The sequence below is a fragment of the Scleropages formosus genome, chromosome 4 (assembly GCF_900964775.1).
Source record: "Scleropages formosus chromosome 4, fSclFor1.1, whole genome shotgun sequence".
Classification (NCBI taxonomy): Eukaryota; Metazoa; Chordata; class Actinopteri; order Osteoglossiformes; family Osteoglossidae; genus Scleropages; species Scleropages formosus.
Genome location: NC_041809.1, coordinates 30,759,137 through 30,778,289, shown reverse-complemented (window position 1 = coordinate 30,778,289; position 19,153 = coordinate 30,759,137). Strand labels below are relative to the sequence as shown.

At 46.5% G+C, this 19,153-nt stretch overlaps 1 protein-coding gene across 7 annotated transcripts in view; it reads right to left on the bottom strand.

Moving 5' to 3' along the window:
- The window catches only part of LOC108934431 (serine/threonine-protein kinase PAK 3), a 43,895-nt gene extending 27,314 nt beyond the window's left edge, over window positions 1–16,581 (bottom strand). For 3 of the 7 annotated variants that reach the window (XM_029251264.1, XM_029251269.1, XM_029251268.1), the window contains exon 1: window positions 16,395–16,581. The gene's annotated coding sequence lies outside the window, so the exon portion shown is untranslated. Of the gene's footprint in view, window positions 1–2,997; window positions 3,477–7,090; window positions 7,224–8,594; window positions 8,718–15,706; window positions 15,739–16,394 lie in introns of those variants that run through there. The other 4 variants (XM_029251265.1, XM_029251267.1, XM_018752244.1 and 1 more) reach the window with 4 other exon arrangements.
- Window positions 16,582–19,153: the final 2,572 nt, after the last annotated feature.

Genomic DNA, 19,153 nt, shown 5'->3' with positions numbered 1-19,153 from the left:
CTGCATGATAAAAGATACTCTAAAATTGGATTTTAAATTGGATTCTTTAGTGTTATGTATGTTAACTAAATTGATCTAAATCAGCAGACTTCAAAAACCTGGATGTAACCATAAAGCAAATTCCATCTGGAATCTTTCATGCCGCTGGATAGAAAGACAGAGCAACGGTAACTAGGTGGATATACCCTGGAATCTAATCATTACCTGGACTCTGTCAGATGCCCCTTAGGGTGCCTTGCGATCTATTGTCAGTCATGGGCTCAAAAGGACCTTGTCATCTATACGTGGCAATGAATATACAGTATTGAGAGGTATTGATAAGGTGACTTTCCAGTGAAAGAATCAGGCTTGGGATCTAGGCTTCTGTAATTCATTCTGAATGGGTCATCTTTACATCCCACCTCGATGTACTGCGATGATTCCCTTCCCCCGTTTTCTCCAGGATCCAAAGTGAAAAATGACCGGTTTTTCTATGTATAGCAATAAGGCTATGGGAGGCTTAGGAAAGGATTTTATTAGAATTCAGCGAATCCGTCAAACGCTCGCAGGGCATAGTTTGTGGCCATGCTTTTTGAACAGCACATTGTGCATCTGTCGTGTGTGTAATCTGTCCAATGTCATGGATAAATAGACCAAGAACATTTAAAAAAAGTGGTGCAACTGACTGAAATGTGGCTGTATAACAATAAGGACGTTGTACCCACAGGGGAATTTCAAGGGAAACTCTAAGTTACGTTACAAAAGCATCCAATTTGGTACAAGAAAGGAAAGAAGACTGTAATCCAATGCTTTCCATAAGATTCCCACCTTGTAAGCTGTGCCACAGGGAACTGGTTGTGCTTCTGTTGATCTGTGTCAGTTGGCTGTGATAGCAGGTCAGGAAGACTCTGTCCCATCACCACCTTGCCCTCAATGTCTGGCAGCCCCATGTTACCTGCAGCAGCCTGATTAATTGCTGCTGAAAGCGTGCTGAGTGGTTCAGGTCCCTCCACCGCTAGCAAGTGTGGCCGCACCATGGCCACTAGGGCAATCCCTCATCGTTCCCTGCAGCACACGGACACCCAAACTCCAGACCAGGCCTTAGTGCTCTGCCTTCTCGCAATGCTTCCTCACACTGCCCCTCCCGACACGCCCCAGAACCTCGGTCTCCTCTACTGTAGAACGCATGCCTCAAATATTTCACCAAGGCTCCCGACTGTCCCTCATCTCAAAGGCATTTTAAAATTTCTGACTCAAGGGCAGGATTACAGCATATTGATTCGATCCGTGTTACCAACGATCAACATGGTGCACGTTTCAGGTGTCTGGGTAAAACTTAAAGCAGCCCGCTACTGATTAATATTTAGCAGAAATACCAAATTGTACTCGTCGCACTTAACGTGATTATGTAAATGCCTACTTTCTGATAGGCAGACTTGTATCGAAGCGGTTCAGTCCAGAGGCTTATCGTATTGCAGCAATATATCTCAAGACTGAGCGGCTGAAGGTGGCTGAGGCACCAAGGTGTCCCTCAAGTGATGCTCCAGTTTCCTGCTAAAGACAATTTATGCACATCAATAACACGTGCCTGTCCATTTCCCTCTTAAGATACTCAGTCACCGAAGGCAACCCCTGGCAGAATATAAATATCTAATGCAAGCAAATCCATGAAAGACTCGTAATCTGGAGCCCACATCTCCGGGACAAGTGGTGATGGGCCATCACCAGGCCATTAGTGTAAGGCAAGCTGATGCAAAGCTGCCTTAGAGTGAGTTGAGGTGTAGTAGTCAAAGATGTTACCAAACGCTTCCAACTTCAGGTCCTGCCAAACATATGCTGAGATGAACGCTTGGCTTAAATTTGGGCAGCAGCCACAAATGTGGTTAACGACACCCTGGCGGTTCCGTTCCCAGAAGGGGTCTCGCGGGTTGGGGTAGCGCCTACGACTACTACTGATATCCATCCATCCAATTTCAATGACATCTCACCCTGAGCAGAGTTGCCGTTAATCCAAAGCCTATTGTGGAAGAACTGGAAGCAAGGCTAGGGGGGACACCCTGGACAGGACACCATCCTATCGCAGGGTAGCCACACCGCGCACACCCACTCGCCCATTCACACACTATGGCTAATTAAGCTTCATCAATCCCTTTCAACTGTATGCTTTTAGACTGTGGTAGGAAACCCACGCAGAGAAAACATGCAGACTCCACACAGTGGGAGGGAGGATCAAACCCACGTACTTTTGTGCCACTTGAGTACCATGAGACAGCAGCACTACATGCTGCGCCACCATGCTGCCCTACTACTGATGTACTCCACTTAAATATACAGTTGTTTAAATGGTTTAAACTGTAAGTCCTCAAATAAAACCATTAATTAAGCAACAAAATAGTAATATCTCATTCATTCAATATCCAAATATCCATCTGCATAAACAGTTGAAAACGTAAAGTGATAAGCTACACGGGTCATTAGTCTTCTGCTAAGCAAAAAATACGTAATGGATAGACATACGTACAGGCGGTCCTCGATTTACGATGGTTCGACTTACGATTTTTTTTTCGAATTTTGAATTTTTGATTTTTTCCAGGGAAAGCGATATGCGGAGCGATACTCTCTCACAATGCTGGGCAGCAGCAGCGATCCACATCTCCCAGTTTGTCACACAGAGGAGTGTATTAGGTGTATTAAATGCATTTTCAACTTGCAATATTTTCGGCTTCCGATGGATTTCGCAGAATGTAACCCCATCGTAAATCGGGGACCGCCTGTATTCATTTTACCAAATAAATTAAGTCTTCTGCTAAGCAAATAATACAAAATGGATAATGACATATATATTCATATTACAAAATAAATGAAAATTGCCATATTTGACACAAAGAGTCTGAAGTCAAATTCAAATAAAAAGTAGCCCGGTTTCAATACACCAGTGTTTATCCTTCGCACGCTATTCTAGACGACGCAGATAAGTGCAGGCATCAGTCTAGCCACGAATCCTCAGTTATTACTTACTCGATAGCATACTTGGCATTCTGAGCACGGCCGTAAAGCAAAGCACGCCCTCGACGGGATTCGATCCTAGGGTGGCGGCACAAAGTCGTGAATGATTATATATTCAAAGATCTATCAGAGCTGTCTGCTCTTCTGAAGAGATTCAAATATGCAGAGAAATGTAAACAAACACAGGGGGATGTGCAGCTAGACTTGAAACTGGGAGCTTGGCCAGAAAGGCCAGACGTCTGAAAAGAAATCTGACCAGCGTTTGCATACTTGCGTGGAATTTTAGGGCCCGGTGTCCGTGCATAAAAACGGACTAGTTGAGTTTATGTAGAACTTTCAACGCCTGTCAGAGGAACATCACGATGTCGGCCTCGGCAGCAAAGCAAAAGCCAAAAAGAAGACTCAAGGGGTCCAAGGGAACATCGTCGGGGCAAGAAGTGAAAGTCGCCAGACTGCCCGAAGACTTGGAGGCCGTGCTGCCAGAAGGAGTTGGAAACACTGGAATTCCTCGGTGGAGAATTTGAGCAAGACTGGTAAGCGCATGCAATGGCACAACGAACTCCGAATCGCTCTTGTTCAAAAATGTTTAACCCTTTTCGCTTTCCTAGTGTGCTTTTTCTATGAATAACTGGTATAATTCACCGTAGCCTTTTCTACAGAGAACTGCATCCTATGGACTCCAGCAGTACTAGGAAAAGGCTGTACAGCTCGGGTTTGAGAAGCAGACCTGTGATAACAAGAACCCTGCCGTTGGACCCTGGAGTGAGATGTGTCAGCTGAATCACCTCAGTAAAAGATGAGTGGTTAAATGGGTAAACTAAGTCTGTAACATTAATCCCGTAATTTACATTTCGGAAAAGCACTTTTCATCCCATGAAACATGTCACGTAACAACTCTAATGTAACGAGTGACCATGACAAGCATGATCCCTTGACTTTTGGCTCCCTTTTATGGCTGAAGTATTGTAGAGATGGAGATCTCTTTGACTTGCAGATGTCAAGAGAATTAAAAACATTATTGTTTCCACTAGGGGGGCGCGGTGGGGCGGCGGTACAGCAGAGCAGCAGGTTTGGCAAGGTCCTGCTCTCTGGTGGGTCCAGGGTTCGAGTCCTGCTTGGGGTGCCTTGTGATGGACTGGTGTCCCGTCCTGGGTGTGTCCCCTCCCCCTCCAGCCTTGTGCCCTTTGTTGCTGGGTTAGGCTCTGGTTTGCCGTGATCCCTGGTTGGGACAAGTGGTTTCAGACTGTGTGAGATTTTTTTTCCGTCCTCCTTTCAGGGAAAGGCCATTAAGGAAGGCATTCTGAACCTGAATTAGGTTGAAGTGACAAATCATAAAACAGGCTGAGAAAAAACATTAAGTATAAAGTCAGCATGGTCACAGCGTTGTGATGTATGGTAGTTCTGTAATGTGTTTCAGTACTGAGATCCATATGAGCAATTTGTGATGCCATATAAAAATATTCAGAGTTCATTTGACTGTATATAAACTTCTGCAGGTTCATGTACTCCCTCTGTTCATGTGGCTTTCCTCTGTGCTCCAGTTTGCTCCCACAGTCCAAAGATTTACGTCCAATGACTCTAAATTGTCTCTTGTGTGTGTGTGTGTGTGAGACTGTTCTACAATGGATGTGTGTCCTGTCCGAGATGTACTCCACTTTACACCCCATGCTGCTAGGATAGGCTCTGGACCACCATAACACTGCATTCAGACAATGAATAAATTAATAAACATATCCATATCACAGATTTTTATGTCATTACACTGTAAGTCACCATAAGACCGAATGATGCATATTACAGGTACCAGTAACAGAAAACACAGGCTTTCAAAGTATAAAGTATCAGCTCCAAACATCTAAACAGCAATTCTATGTCTTTTTTTTTTGCCTTTTACTATAAACGGGCTTAATTAAAATTAATGAATGCCAGAATTACTTTCAAGTCTTTTGCCAAAGACTTTTTCTTTCCAAATTTTGTTGCATGTGCAATATTTAGTTTATTTATAAAGAAACCAGCAGGAGGAAAAAAATGGTAGCAGTTGAAAAATGTATAGTATGGCTACATGGATAATGATAGTAGCAGCAGCACTAGAAATAATGGTGGGAGAAGTGTGTGCATGTGGTTAGGGTTAGGGTGAGCTGCTCAAACTTAACCTCGCGTTATTTTTCAGCAGCAACAACAGCAAAATGTTGCAGCTCTACTATCTCCAGTGACAGGGTTGATAATAAATTAGTTTTTTACATTATGCCAAGTCCCAAAAACCAGAGTTGGCGCCCGAGGTTTGGGTCGGCCGGGCACTCGGCCCCGACCACCGCCCAAATCACAATGCACCGGCCCCTTACGGTTTCTCCGGCAGGTGGTGAGCCCACCGAAGAGCGGCTCCACGTTGTGGCTTCGGGCTGAGCCCGGCCAGGCCCCGTGGGCATAGACCTGGCCACCAGGCGCTCGCATGCGAGCCCCCCCCCCCAGGCCTGGCTCCAGGGTGGGGCCCCGGTGACCCCATACCGGGCGGGGTAAACGGACGCCTTGATTTTTTTGTCATAAGGGGTTTTTGAACCGCGCTTTGTCTCGTCTGTCATCCAGGACCTGTCTGCCATGGGAGACCCTACCAGGGGCATGTAGCCCCAGACAACATAGCTCCTGGACTCATTCAGGCACTCAAACCCCTCCACCACGATAAGGTGGCGGTTCACGGAGAAGAACCATATGATTTTTTTTTTACATTATGCCAAGTCGGAAAAAGGTGGATTGCTCCCTCCGGGTTAGGGGGGAGTTGCTCCCTCAAGTGGAGGAGTTTAAGTATCTTGGGGTCTTGTTCACGAGTGAGGGAAAAATGGAGCGGCAGGTCGACAGACGGATCGGTGCGGCGTCTGCAGTAATGCGGTCATTGTACCGGTCTGTTGTGGTGAAGAGGGAGCTGAGTCGTAAGGCGAAGCTCTCAATTTACCGGTCGATCTACGTTCCTACCCTCACCTATGGTCATGAACTCTGGATCATGACCGAAAGAATGAGATCGCGGATACAAGCGGCAGAAATGAGTTTCCTCCGCAGAGTGGCTGGGCGCACCCTTAGGGATAGGGTGAGGAGCTCAGTCACCCGGGAGGAGCTCGGAGTAGAGCCGCTGCTCCTCCGCATCGAGAGGAGCCAGTTGAGGTGGCTTGGGCATCTGTTCCGGATGCCTCCTGGACGCCTCCCTGGGGAGGTGCTCCGGGCTTGTCCCACTGGGAGGAGGCCTCGGGGCAGACCCAGGACACGTTGGAGAGACTATGTCTCCCGGCTGGCCTGGGAACGCCTTGGGGTTCCCCCAGAGGAACTGGAGGAGGTGTGCGGGGAGAGGGAGGTCTGGAGTACTCTGCTCGGACTGCTGCCCCCGCGACCCGGCCCCGGATAAAAGCGGAGGAAGATGGATGGATGGACATTATGCCAAAAGTGAATAACATAAAGGTTGTTTTCGGCCTACGCTACACGTCTTCAGCGGAAGAGGTTGTTGAGATTGGAAATTCCCCGAGCCAACGTTTTAGGCGAAGTTAACTCGGGGCCGACCGTAATCACGAGGACCGGAGTTCCCCGGCCCAACGTCGGATAAGAAAGGTTAGCTGTAATCGGTTCACGCGGAACATCGAGGACATTCTCGGATGAAACGAGTCTTTCATTAACGTTTAGCACCAGCTCTCTGTGCGTGTGTGTGTGTGTGTGTGTGCGTGTGTGTTCTACGGCAGTTCTACAGAAGCCCTGGGATCAACGGTGAACCCGTACAAGACTACGTGTAAGAAAAAAGAGGGGGGAAAATCGTATTGGCTAAAATTAGCTGTGGTAGCTAAAGATAAGCGCTAAAATCCGTACAGGGCTAAAGTGAATTATAAAAAGTAAAAAAATAAAAAAAATTCAACAAAGTAGTTGCATTAAACTGCCTTAGAAATTTTCCAACAGTATAAATCACAAACAGTAAGTAGAGCAAGAAGTATCTTTGTCTACTAAGCAAATAAATAATTACAGTAGGAAAAGAAATGGTGACTGATTCCGTAAACTGTACCAAACCCCACCCCGAAGCATTCGCCTGGATTCACTTTTGTGGGGAAAAAAGTTAAATAAATTCAAGATTCACCTTCTATTCATCCGTCCTCCTTCAAAATTAGGTGAAGAGTCATCGGTTATTCACCAATCCACTAAATATGTTAGGTCAACATTCACGTACTTTTAAAGTTGTCCTTCTCTCAGTGGCCATCCTTGCATCTTTTCTAAAAATACACAAAAATGAAATAATAAATTAACAAACACATTAAATTTTCAATTAATGAAATAAATTAATAGGCCTACTGAAATTAAAAAATACAAAATAATCAAAGAAAAATTTTTAAGTAATTTTAAAAGAACAAGAAGTAAGAAATTATTTAATATCAGAAATTTCTGTCTTAATAATGTGAAATAAATTAATTAGAAAACAAATAACAAAAGTTTAACTTGATAATTAAAATAAATAATTAATAAAAAAAGAAGAGAAATAGAAAGTTTACTGTTAATAATTTAAAAGGAAATGACTGAATTACTAAAAATAGAATATTCATTTTATAATTTAAAATAAATTAAATAGAAATTAATTAACATCTTAATTAACGGAAAAAAAAGATTTATAAAAAATAATAAAGAAAAAATAAAATTAATTAAAATATAATAACATTTATAAAGAAATCAAATTAGTGTTACTGTTATTTTATTTTAGTTTTTCAAATTTCTTGCGTCTAGTGGCAATTCGAGCTCTGTTGAGCCTTCCAAAAATAAACAAATAAATAAAGAAAAGGAATTTGAATCACAAACTAACAAATCACACAGCACGTTGCACCCAGGCCTATCCGCCACTTGCTTGGTAACGTGTCCCGAATACTATAGACTTCTCTATAGTACCGGCAGTCCACGATTCGACAGTAATTCGTTTCCTTGTAAACCTTGCTCGTCAAAGTTTCGTCTTTTGAAAAATTTGAAAAGGTCAAGATTCATTTCGTTTGTACAATTGCTCAGTGAAGATTCGCCGTTGAGTTGACGTCGAATCTGTGCCGATGCTTGAGGGGGTTGGGTTCAAGGTTCGGATTGACGGGTGCAGAAGCTGGACGTGACTTGCCGCACTTAGAATCCAGCAGGAGGATTTTTTTTTTGTTTCAGCTACATACTAATTATCATTAAGCAACCGTACATGTGCACACTTAAAGCATGTCCAGATGGTCCTGCCCCCTGCCGTCACAGTAAATTCTTTTTTCCACCCTTCCAGTTCCCGCGTCATTGGACAGCAACCATTCGTCACGTGCTTTCGGCTGCCGCGGCGCTGCGGGGCAAAATGTGCAAGAACGTACCGCGAAGGCCTAGACAAACGCCACTGAATTTTCCAGGGCACAAATGCTGACAGCAAAAAAAGTTATTTTTGCGTTATGAGTTACATTATCATTTATAAATGAATACATTAATTATATTAACATTTCCTAAAGCGTAACAGTACGTGTGATCGTGATTACCTGGCTGACATTTTTTATTCCGGAAAGGACAATACATATGAAGGACCGTGTCAAAGATTCTGGAGCAGTACCTTGCTCAAGGAGCTCTACTGCAGTAAAACTTACTGTGCTGGCTGACACATTCCGCATTTTCCAGAATTTGCAAATCTTTTGTAGCTACATACAAGAGCCTCTCCCGGGACTTGAGTCGTGAACCTTTCAAGGACAGGTCCAGTTTTTCGCAGACACCTTGTGACAAAAATGATGGAACCAATACAATAAGTACAATGTTTGTGATGTGGTTTCTCACCAATACAGGCTGGCTATCGGTGTTCTTTTTTTCTGTAATGGCAGCTGGCATACAGCAGAAGAATGACAGTCAGCAGAATGAAAAAGACAGGAGGTCCCCAGGGACATACCCTTCTAAGTCAAGGGTTGCTGGTTCAAGCCCTAGAAGGAGTTCTCCTGGGATACCCTGCAAGATAGATAGTGGAACCTGACTGGCTCCAGTGAAGTGTCCAGCTTTGTAGGTAAAAATTAGATGTGCTGTGGGTAAAACATCAGATAAGCAAAATAATAATGATATTGTAATTATAAGTAGGGAGAGATGATGATTTATGGCTTCAAAGTGCACAGAATTAATGGGGCCTCACAGCTGTCAGCGATAATTATAATAGCAGCATTCTTCCTTCAACCTGTTATGGAAACCAAGGTCACTTCATTTAGACCAGCGACTGCGGGGAAAATCAATGACACTGGAGACAAGTGCACCTTTTCAAAACATTTTACTTGCACTCCAGAAACCATATACATATGCTCTGCCTCACTCGCTACGTTGTAAAAGCTGTGTAACGATATGTGTATTTAACCATTAAATTGGAAGGTTAAAAAAACTGAATTTCAATTTACAAATAGTTTACATGTGGTTTAAAGCATTAATTAAAAGTATTTTGCGCTGTGTATGTACAGTACTGGATAACTTTATTTACACAGTTAGTTCCCTTTAGGAACGTTATGGTCTATTTTCATCAATTATAAAAATGCTACATTAGCAGTAAGGTAATTGGTACTTTGCAGAAAAAACGTTCAAAATTTTCTGAAAAGGTGGAATGAATTTTATGCACTGTTAAGCGCATGTACAGTTAAGTGAAGATATGGACATTTGCAACAGATGCGTTCAAACGAATTGCAGCTTGAAAACAAATGCATTGATCCTTTCGTTCGCAATTTTATCATTTATTTCGACTTTCCGGGACACGAAAGAATAACCAACTGGTGTGTTGTAAAATCCGTATACACAGTGGTACTAGTCACAAGAGCTGCAATCTTTTTATGAAGCGGAATGTGCGCAAAACCAATCCAGCGCCACAGTGCCATTCCCTCAAGTACCTGGCACTGTTGCGTAGTGGGGAGACGTTACACCTTAGTCGCACGTTATTTTACTAACGGACTGTTTATGGCCTCTGCTGTTTTCTGCTAAATGAATAAATGTAAATGTAATGTAAACGTTTGTGTTTTTACCACCATTTACTCTACGTGCCTTTGTGCTGGAAGAGTCTAATGTTATACAGTACATTTGGTTTTAGATAATAATATAATATATTTAGTTTGGTCAGCTGTTAGCCAGCATCTAATAGCTTTCATCGAAAGTTTCAACTGTCTTATAACACTGTGTTCCCACTAATGTTTGCTATGGATGTAGAAAACATGACTAAAACATTTAAAAATATAGTTTCTCACCTTATTTTATCAGCAGAACACTTTTTATTAATATTGCTAAAACATATTACAACGTCAGCCACTGTAATTTTTAATGCTGTGAACACTAATAGTGACGCACATTAGTTGCGTTAGTTTGTCGTTACACTTCAATCTATCCATTTTCAATAACTGCTTGTTCCAAGCAGGGTCACGGGGATCCAGAGCCTATCCCGGAATCACCGGGCGGAAGGCAGAGGGACGGAGGATATACCCCGGACGGGACCCCAGTGCATCGCAGGGTAGCTGCACAGACGAGGAGCAATTTAGAGTCATCCATTCACCTGAACTGCATGTCTTTGGACTGTGGGAGGAAACCAGAGCACCAAGACAAACTCCACACAGACTAAGCAGGGGTTGAACCCACATCTGTTGCACCACCCAGGCACTGTGAGGGGGCAGCGCTGCTTACCGTGTCACCGTGCCGCCCTTTAGGCTGTAATTCTAGGATTAAACGATTGGCAACTCCGCCACCATGCATTACATCATAAAAATGCTGTGAAACTTTTTTAATGTACCTGTATTCTCACTTTACCCATATTTAAAGTGAATTTTTAAAAACTCTACTCCTATTACTCCTCCTACACTATCTTTAGAGAAACTAAGAAGCCTCCCAAAGCTTCCGTGATTAAAGTATGATAAAAAAAAAAAAAAAAAAAAAAAAAAACTACTGAATTTTGGAATGCATTTGCAATGCACCTTCAGTGTTAATAGGGTGTGACAATAAATTCAAAGTCGTAGTTTACTTCGCATTCTCGTTTATGCAGCTTTTCACAAGTTTTAGATGTAGGATTTCCTTGCTGTGGGTATTCTGTTCTGGCAATATACACAGGCTCGGTAAAAGAGGCACACGGGCTCATAAACATATCACTTCATCCCCAGTACAACGTTTACACACTCTTCCCCACAAACACTGCGATTAGCAGACAGACGCTGCCATTCAGAACCTTAATCCAGGAAGGTGGGGGAGCTGTGAAACCTGTGGATTTGTGTTCAGTGTCTTTCCAAGTTTTGGAACAGTAGGTGGGGGGGGGGGGTTCACCCAGGACAGGACACTCCATCACAGAGTACACAAGTACACACATATACTCATACATAACAGGCAACTTAGGGTCACCAACTGACCTGAAATGCATGTCTCCGGACAGTGGGAGGAAACCAGAGCACGTAGAGAAAACTCATTTGAGCACGGGAAGGACGTGCAAAGTCCATACAGGCTGAACATATTTGAACCCACACCGAAAAAGCCCAGGTACTGTGGAGCAGAGCCACTACCCGCTATAGTTATAAAATATTTTTCCCTCTCTTTAGCTGTTCAGAAGAACCCATTCTGATGGAAAGTTGGGGATCTGCATGAACAATCTAGATCCACTGACATGAGAACGGATACAGCTTCAGCTCTCGAGGATCACGGATACACGCACTTGAATGCGCTTTGAAATAGAGACAAAGTTGCTCTGGGATATTTGTGATCCGAGCCAATTCTCCAGACGTTTATTATCACGTATGTGCGACGGCAGCACTACGTTACTACGGACATCTTACGGTAAGTTAGACGATAAATGATAATAAACAATAAATTCATTCGTGGTTATCCTCTCCAAAAACCTGAAAGCGGCAACCGCATAAACACAGTCCTTTCACGCCTTCACGGACCGAAGCGCCGCTACATTTAAATCTCAGCCATTTACAGGTTATCGATTTTTTTCCGCTTCAGATGACCGATCGTTCCGCACACTTCTGATGGGGGGGAAAAAGGGCCGATCGGTGCATCTCATCCACGCCGCTACTGATTTAGCAGGAGCGAGCCAATAAGTCATCAGACATATATGGACTTGTACGAATTTTTAATCTGAATTATTTTTAGTAAAGCAAGAAGAATAAAATCAGGGAAACGAAGGACAATCAAATGTGCAGAAACGTGACATTTTCGCCGTAAACTTTAAGCAAGGCAGCCGTACTGTAAAGGACTATCCATAGGCTACGATTCTTACAGCAAAGACACGCTGTAGGTACTCATGACTTAAACTACACCTGCAAGGTATTATTACCGAAACAGGTATTTAAAAGAACAGAATTTGTTGGATAGTCCTAGAAGTAGTTTCTTTCTGTTTTCCGCTGGCGGTCACAGTAGTCGGTCACCAGTGAAAGATACACATCGCTGCAGTACCAGATGGAATTTGATCCTTCATTAACCTTACAGCATCTTTGGCCCACGTTGCTCGTCTGTAAACATCTCAAGGCCAACAGTTTCCACCACGCTTTCGCGGAACTACAAAGTCAGGGCTCAAAATCGACAGCGTTTTCCTTAAACGCGCTTTATTTCGCAGGTGGTCTCCTATTTACGACGGTTCGACGTACGATTTTTTTTCGACTTTACGACTTTCGATCTCGCGATGCTGGGCAGCGGCAGCGATCCGCATCTCCCAGTCCGTCACGCAGAGCTGTGTATTAGGTGTATTAAATGCATTTTCGACTTACGATATTTTCGACTTACGACGGGTCTCACGGAACGTGGCCCGTCGTAAATCGGGGACCGCCTGTATATCGAACAGGGGAAGAAGCAAATTTGTTGCGAAACGCTTGAAGTCCAATCATTTTAACGCTGGTTTGCTCTGTGAGTTAATACACACACACACAGACACACACACACATTTTCTGAACCGCTTGTCCCATATGGGGTTGCGGGCAACCTACCCGGCAACACAGGGCGTAAGGCCGGAGGGGGAGGGGACACACCCAGGACGGGATGCCAGTCCGTCGCAAGGCACCCCAAGCGGGACTCGAACCCCAGACCCACCGGAGAGCAGGTCCCGGCCCAACCCACTGCGCCACCGCAACCCCTCTGCGAGTTAATATTTTCCCAATAATTTTAATATTAGCGATATATCAGCCTTGCTATCGCACATTGAGTCCGCAGTAGATGTCACCCTGGCAGCCCGCAGTCCAGAGGACCGCGGTCTGTGAACGGCTGCGCAGCTACCTAGAGAGCGAGCCGGATATCACTTCGCGCCGTCAGGTGTTGTTCCTGGCTCCGCGACACACCTCGCGCGACCGCAGATGACCGCAGCAGACTGGAAACGCAAACTGGCTACCGCGGGCCTTCTGCTCCGCTCGGCGTCCAACCGCGACCGCGCCGTAGCTGTACATCGGGGTCCCCCGCGCGCAAAGCGGCAGACTGAAAAACGGGTCACCCGGTGCACGGTGGCGGGGATCCCTCCTTCCCCAACGCACCCGTGCTCGCACACCCCCGCGCGCAAACGCTGCAAGGAGACACAGACGGCGAGCAGGCGCATTTGGCACGGCCGTGTGAGGAAATTCTCTCTGTAGCAAAATGGCCAGATGGCTCTCAATCCCTGATGCTAATCCTGCCCTCAGACCATGCCCCCCCACAGCACCTGACCAGGGTACTCGGCACATTATCTGCATTGTCCTTACACACGGGGGCGGGGGGGGGCGGGGGCACACACGTGGAGTTGCCCCACGTTACTCATTAATATAGATTATAAAATTCGCAGCGGCGGCTGTGCGCTGCTGAAGTTTCCATCCAGGCAACGTTCTGTAAGCGTACCTTTTTTTTGAAGCGGTGTCACCCCGGTATTGTTAACGCTCGGCGAAACGGCCGTAAAGCAACCCAGCTGCGTTGGGTTACACGACACACCTGAGCACCCGGGCTTCGTGCGTTGAGACCACGGCGTCGGCGTCGTCGTTCCTGAATCAACACATCAGCCAAAAAGAACGTGCTGCCCTCCTTTTTTTTTTCTTTCTTTTTCTCCATGGTAACCATGCATGCTTCCTGTTTCGATCAACTCAATTATTACTTTGGTCACATGAATATGTATTGCGGTGCACAGGGGCTGCTGAATTAATTACGCTCAAGGTCACTCGAGACGCACCAGTATATTGAAATTAAGGTAAAGTACTTACACAAATGACCATTCCTCACACATGCACAAATCTGTTTTTGCCACACCTCCACATTCCCTCACACCAACCGTTTCTTTGCATGACTTAAGCTCATTCTGTACTGCACGCTGAGATGATCCTGATGTCCAGAAAACCCGCAAAAATGTAACAGCCTCAATAAAGGGTCAACCACAATATGGAAGGAACTTGAGGCCCAGAACGAGTTCTTAGTCTGCCAGACCACAGAGACCTAACGGCTGCTGCAAACCTCTGCTGAGCCATTTATCTTTCGCCCCTTAGGTAGCCTTGATACTACATTAGCTCCCTAGTCCCCCCTCCACGATAAAAGCTTTGTACCCTTCCTCCCATCCAAATCTGATTGCAGATATGCAAAGTGAAAATGCGTCTTCTGCTACGACTATTCTGCATCACTTAAGAAGGGAGAAGCTGAATGATGTGAGCCAACAGAGCACTGGGGTTACTACACTATGTCCTCTGATAAGAGAACTTGAGCCTACCTGGGGACTAGCTGAGTCCAAATAGTTACCGACAGCTACACTTCTCTCCCATATACGTTTGCCAGCTGGAGGGCCCATCATTCTTCTAATCGTTTCGAGCAGAACGTGCACGACTCCCAACAAGGACATTTTATTGTCCCCCACCACCTTTGACCTTGGATCCATTGATTTACCAGCCTGGGATGTGATCGGCAACTGCGACTGTGAATCGAGTCGCCGTGGATCACTACAAATAGCCCATGTGGCTACAAATCCCCAACGCCATCGCCCTCGTGCCAACCAGAGGTAGGTCTAGCAAGTCAGCCAAGTGTAATTTTCCAACATCATTTCCCGTTTCCCAACTTGTCTGTTTCAAGGATATGAAAACAGTGATTCTAGAAAGGAAAGAAAAAGAAGAAAATTCTTTTTCTCCCATCAGCTGCCGCACGCGGACAGGAGATATCCAGGAGACATCCGTGTTATTAAACCGAAGGGCCTCGTTCGGCTGAAGGAAGGGGTCGCAGGTTTGGAAAGAAGACGCTAGAGTGGGGAGGGGACCTCCCGTCCACTGGCGGATTGTCACTCGGGCCTTTCTATCGGCACGATGACGACAACGATGGCCCGGCACCTGTCCGAAAGGCCACCGAAACATGCCCTCCTATTCCCCGACCCCCGGTGGCGCTCCCACATGCTCGGATGAAGAGGGCCACGCTTTCAGGAAGCGGTGTGCCATCAAGGGTCCGACCGAACCGGCGTCCACGGCTCCGTGCGGCACCGCATAACATCGGCGCCTGGCCAAAGGTGGCTCACGCCTGAAGTTCTGCGATGACGGGGTGCGCGGGGACCGCTCCGGGTGACCCGGCAACCGGATAGCTCGGGGGGTCCTCGGAAGCTTCCGGTTGGGGACGGGGGAACGATCGCCGACCCCCTCCACCGTCAGCATCCTCGCACACAAATGAGTAGGTGCTCCATTTTAATTTCCAGCAGAACCAGCCCTGGCTCCGAACTGGGAGACATGGATGGCACAGATTGCAGGTATGTAGTCGAGAAAAAAAAAATCAAAGTAACCATCCTCACCTTAACACCCACTCAGATGTGGCCGGGAAAACAAAGATCTGCGCCTGGGCTCGGCGCGCAGCGGGCATTCAGCATCCCGGCATCCCAGCATCCCGGCATGCCAGCATCCTTTCGCTTCGATTGATTCATCGGGAGCTGAAAAAGCGGCCCGCGGAACAAACGCCGGCGCTTCGGCCCCCGGCGGCTCCCGAGACAGCAGCGCGTCTTTTTGTCCGCGCGCCGGCACTGCAGCTGCAGCTGAGCGGCGCGCTCGGACGGCTCGCGCACGGACGGACGGAGTCGGAGACGCTCCGCTCCGGCACACGGCACCTATTCAGCCCGCACGCACATAATAAACAAAGATGCGCTGTGTGTGTGTGCGTGTGTGTGTGGAGCGGAGCGGGGGACGGGAGAGCGAGAAGAAGAACCCAAGCCAAGGCGGCGCTTGGGCAGCTCCGCGAGGCTGCTGGTGGTGGTGGTGGTGAGGCGAGCGTCTATCTCCCGGCTGCCAGGGGCGAGGGGAGGGAGCGCACGTCAGAGCAGCTGCCCCTTTTTTCGCAGAACAGGACGGGATCATCAATGCAGGCAGCTGGAGAAAAGGCTACAGTAGCACCCCCCCCCCTCCACTCACTCACTCCCCCACCTCCACCCTCCCATCTTCTATTTCCATCCATATTTAACTTGCCAGCAAGAAGCGAGGGGGGATTACCTGAAAATCGCCTTGACATTCTTTCCCTCTCTGCACGGAGCTTTCGGATCCAGCGCGCTGGCGGGTTCATCCCCGAAAGTGCGGACTCCTACTGACAGTGCGGGGGCAGGATTGCCATTGTGTTGTCAGACCGGTTCCTGACCCCGAACCCTGGCTCGCTCGGCAGGCTGGATGCTTCACTGGCTGCTCGCTGTTCCCTAGCCCGTGATGTCATCCTCTCGAAGCAGCCCATTGGTCCGCAGAAGACATGACAATACTGCCAATGGCTCGGGGGGAAGAGCCAGACAGAATCGTCCTTCTGTTTCACGGTCACAGCTGCTGAGGGGGAACGCGACGTGGGAGGGCGGATTATATTTCCACTGTCTCTTGCTCTCTTTATTTTACTTTTTCCCCCCTCCTTCTTTTCACTAGCATAAATCATTGCTATATAATTTTCCTCTTCTTTAGATTTTGTCCCTCAAAACTGCCATATTAACTTCAATCATTTTTAAAACGTGAACGCCCCACTACTTTAACTTTCGCACACTTGGTTGATGAGTTCTGGGAATATTTTACAAGTAATCACAGCCTTTGTACAGAACGGGCTGTAGCCAAATTCAGTCTCTCCAAAAATGTTTTAGCTCTCCTGTTTCTTGACGAAAGTCCCTCCCTGCCGCTTGGCGATCGGACTGCAGTACCATTAACGCGAATTATGTCCTCTAAGCGTAAAGGATTAAATAAACGCGATAATTCTCCGACTGCACGCATGATCCACATGTAAAACAATGCAGTAACAGCGTAGGCTACGTGTGACAGAGAGGTAATTTGACAAAGATATCTTCAGGTATGTCAGGCCTACGTTCATGTTGCTGTAACCATACGTTTTTATACATTGCTATTATGTTGGACCAGTTATTGCAGTTATTTAAGATCGAATCCAGTCTACTGAGAAAGAGCCCATGTTGAAAATGTCCTCTGTCTCCCTCTGCAGTAGGCCTCACAGGTCCCACGGAAAACGAAGCAGGCGGCACCGGAAAACCGAGCTCTGATTCGGCTTGCCCTAATTTGCCTATGATGTCATCTTTTCCCCTGCTCACCTGCGATTGGCCAGACAACGCAGCATCTGCTCACATCTCAAGGCTAGTGCTTCTTGCCTGAGGTGGAGACCTATCAGAGCTGCTCTTAATCATGGCCGGTTGTCGTGACAACCCATGTAATGTCAATTCCTCTTCGGAGACTAACCTGCTTGTTCGGCAGTGGTGTGCACTTCAGCGGAGCGCCGGACCCTTAGCATCCTTGCTTTGTTTTCGCTGGCACTCTGCAGATCTTCGCACATGTTCCTGTTCGCCTGACATCCCTTACGGTAACTAACCACATCGGTGTTACACCTAGCAAGAGCATCCCGCAAACACAATACACAGCAACGAGGCCTACTTGTTTGTAAATCAGCCATCCTAAAGAAGAAGAGCCCTGTGGAGGAATCTTACTTGAATCACGGAAGAAATTTTCCAAATACTGGTGATGGTGGTGGCAGGGAGAGTCACCATCATCAGTGTCACTGTCACTATTGCTCTTACCCTTTCGCTGTCCACACTGACATTTTCTGCAGAAAAACTGATGTATTTCTCTAATCTCAAACCCACATCCCTACCCTATGAATATATGAATAATATATTTAAGCTTAAAGTAACAACATGGAAGGGGGGGGGGGGGGGGGGGGGCTCGGCCGGGGCCTCCTCTGTGGTGGGTTAGGGTTTGAGCTCTGCTTGGGGTGCCCTGTGGCGGACCGGTGTGTCCCCTCCCCCCTCGGCCCTGCACCCCGCGCTGCCACGCCAGGCCCCGGCCCGCTGCGACCCCACTTGGAACAGGCAGCTGTAAACATTGTGTGTGTGTGAGTGTATGAGTGTATGCCTGTTTTTCTCCACATCAGATTTGTTTCCTATATCCACATCTCGCTATGAAGTTCTGGAGCATTACAGTTCACACTTTGCATGACAGAGCACAATGGAGTGCCATACATCTTGTAGATCTGTACAAACATGAGCAACGTCAGGATAAAAGGGAATGCTAAATACTCATATCCCTGACATATTTCTTCCAGCGGTTCTTATTTAAATTTATTTATTAAGCAGGTGCTTTTCTGCAAAGCAATTCCAGTGAACTCTATGTAGTGTTATCAGCCCACACACCTTATTCACCACGGTGACTTACACTGCTAGATACACTACTTCCACTGGGTCACTCATCCATACATCAGTGGAACAGACTCTTTCTGTCACTCACACACTATTGGGGAACCTGAACAGCATATCTTTGGACTGTGGGAGGAAACCAGAGCACCCAAAGACTTACACTGCTAGATACACTACTTACACTGCGTCACTCATCCATACATCAGTGGAACACACTCTCTCTGTCATTCACACACTATGGGTGCTGAACAGCATGTCTTTGGAGTGTGGGAGGAAACCAGAGCATCCTGAGGAAACCCACACAGACACAGGGAGAACATGCAAACGCCACACAGGCTGAGTGGGGATCGAACCCACTTCCTCTCACACCACGCAGGTGCTGTGAGACAAGAGCGCTACTCGCTGTGTCACCATACCTCACACTGTTTAAATCTGGTCAGCTGATGTTTATATTTTGTATGCTGAAGCAGAGAAAGTGTGATTTTCTGTCAGGGTGAAGAGTTCAACAAGAGAGCACAGCCCCGTAGATAAGAAAAGGAATGCACAACCTCTATTCCAGGGCAAAGGAATGGAGTTTCTGTAAGAGAC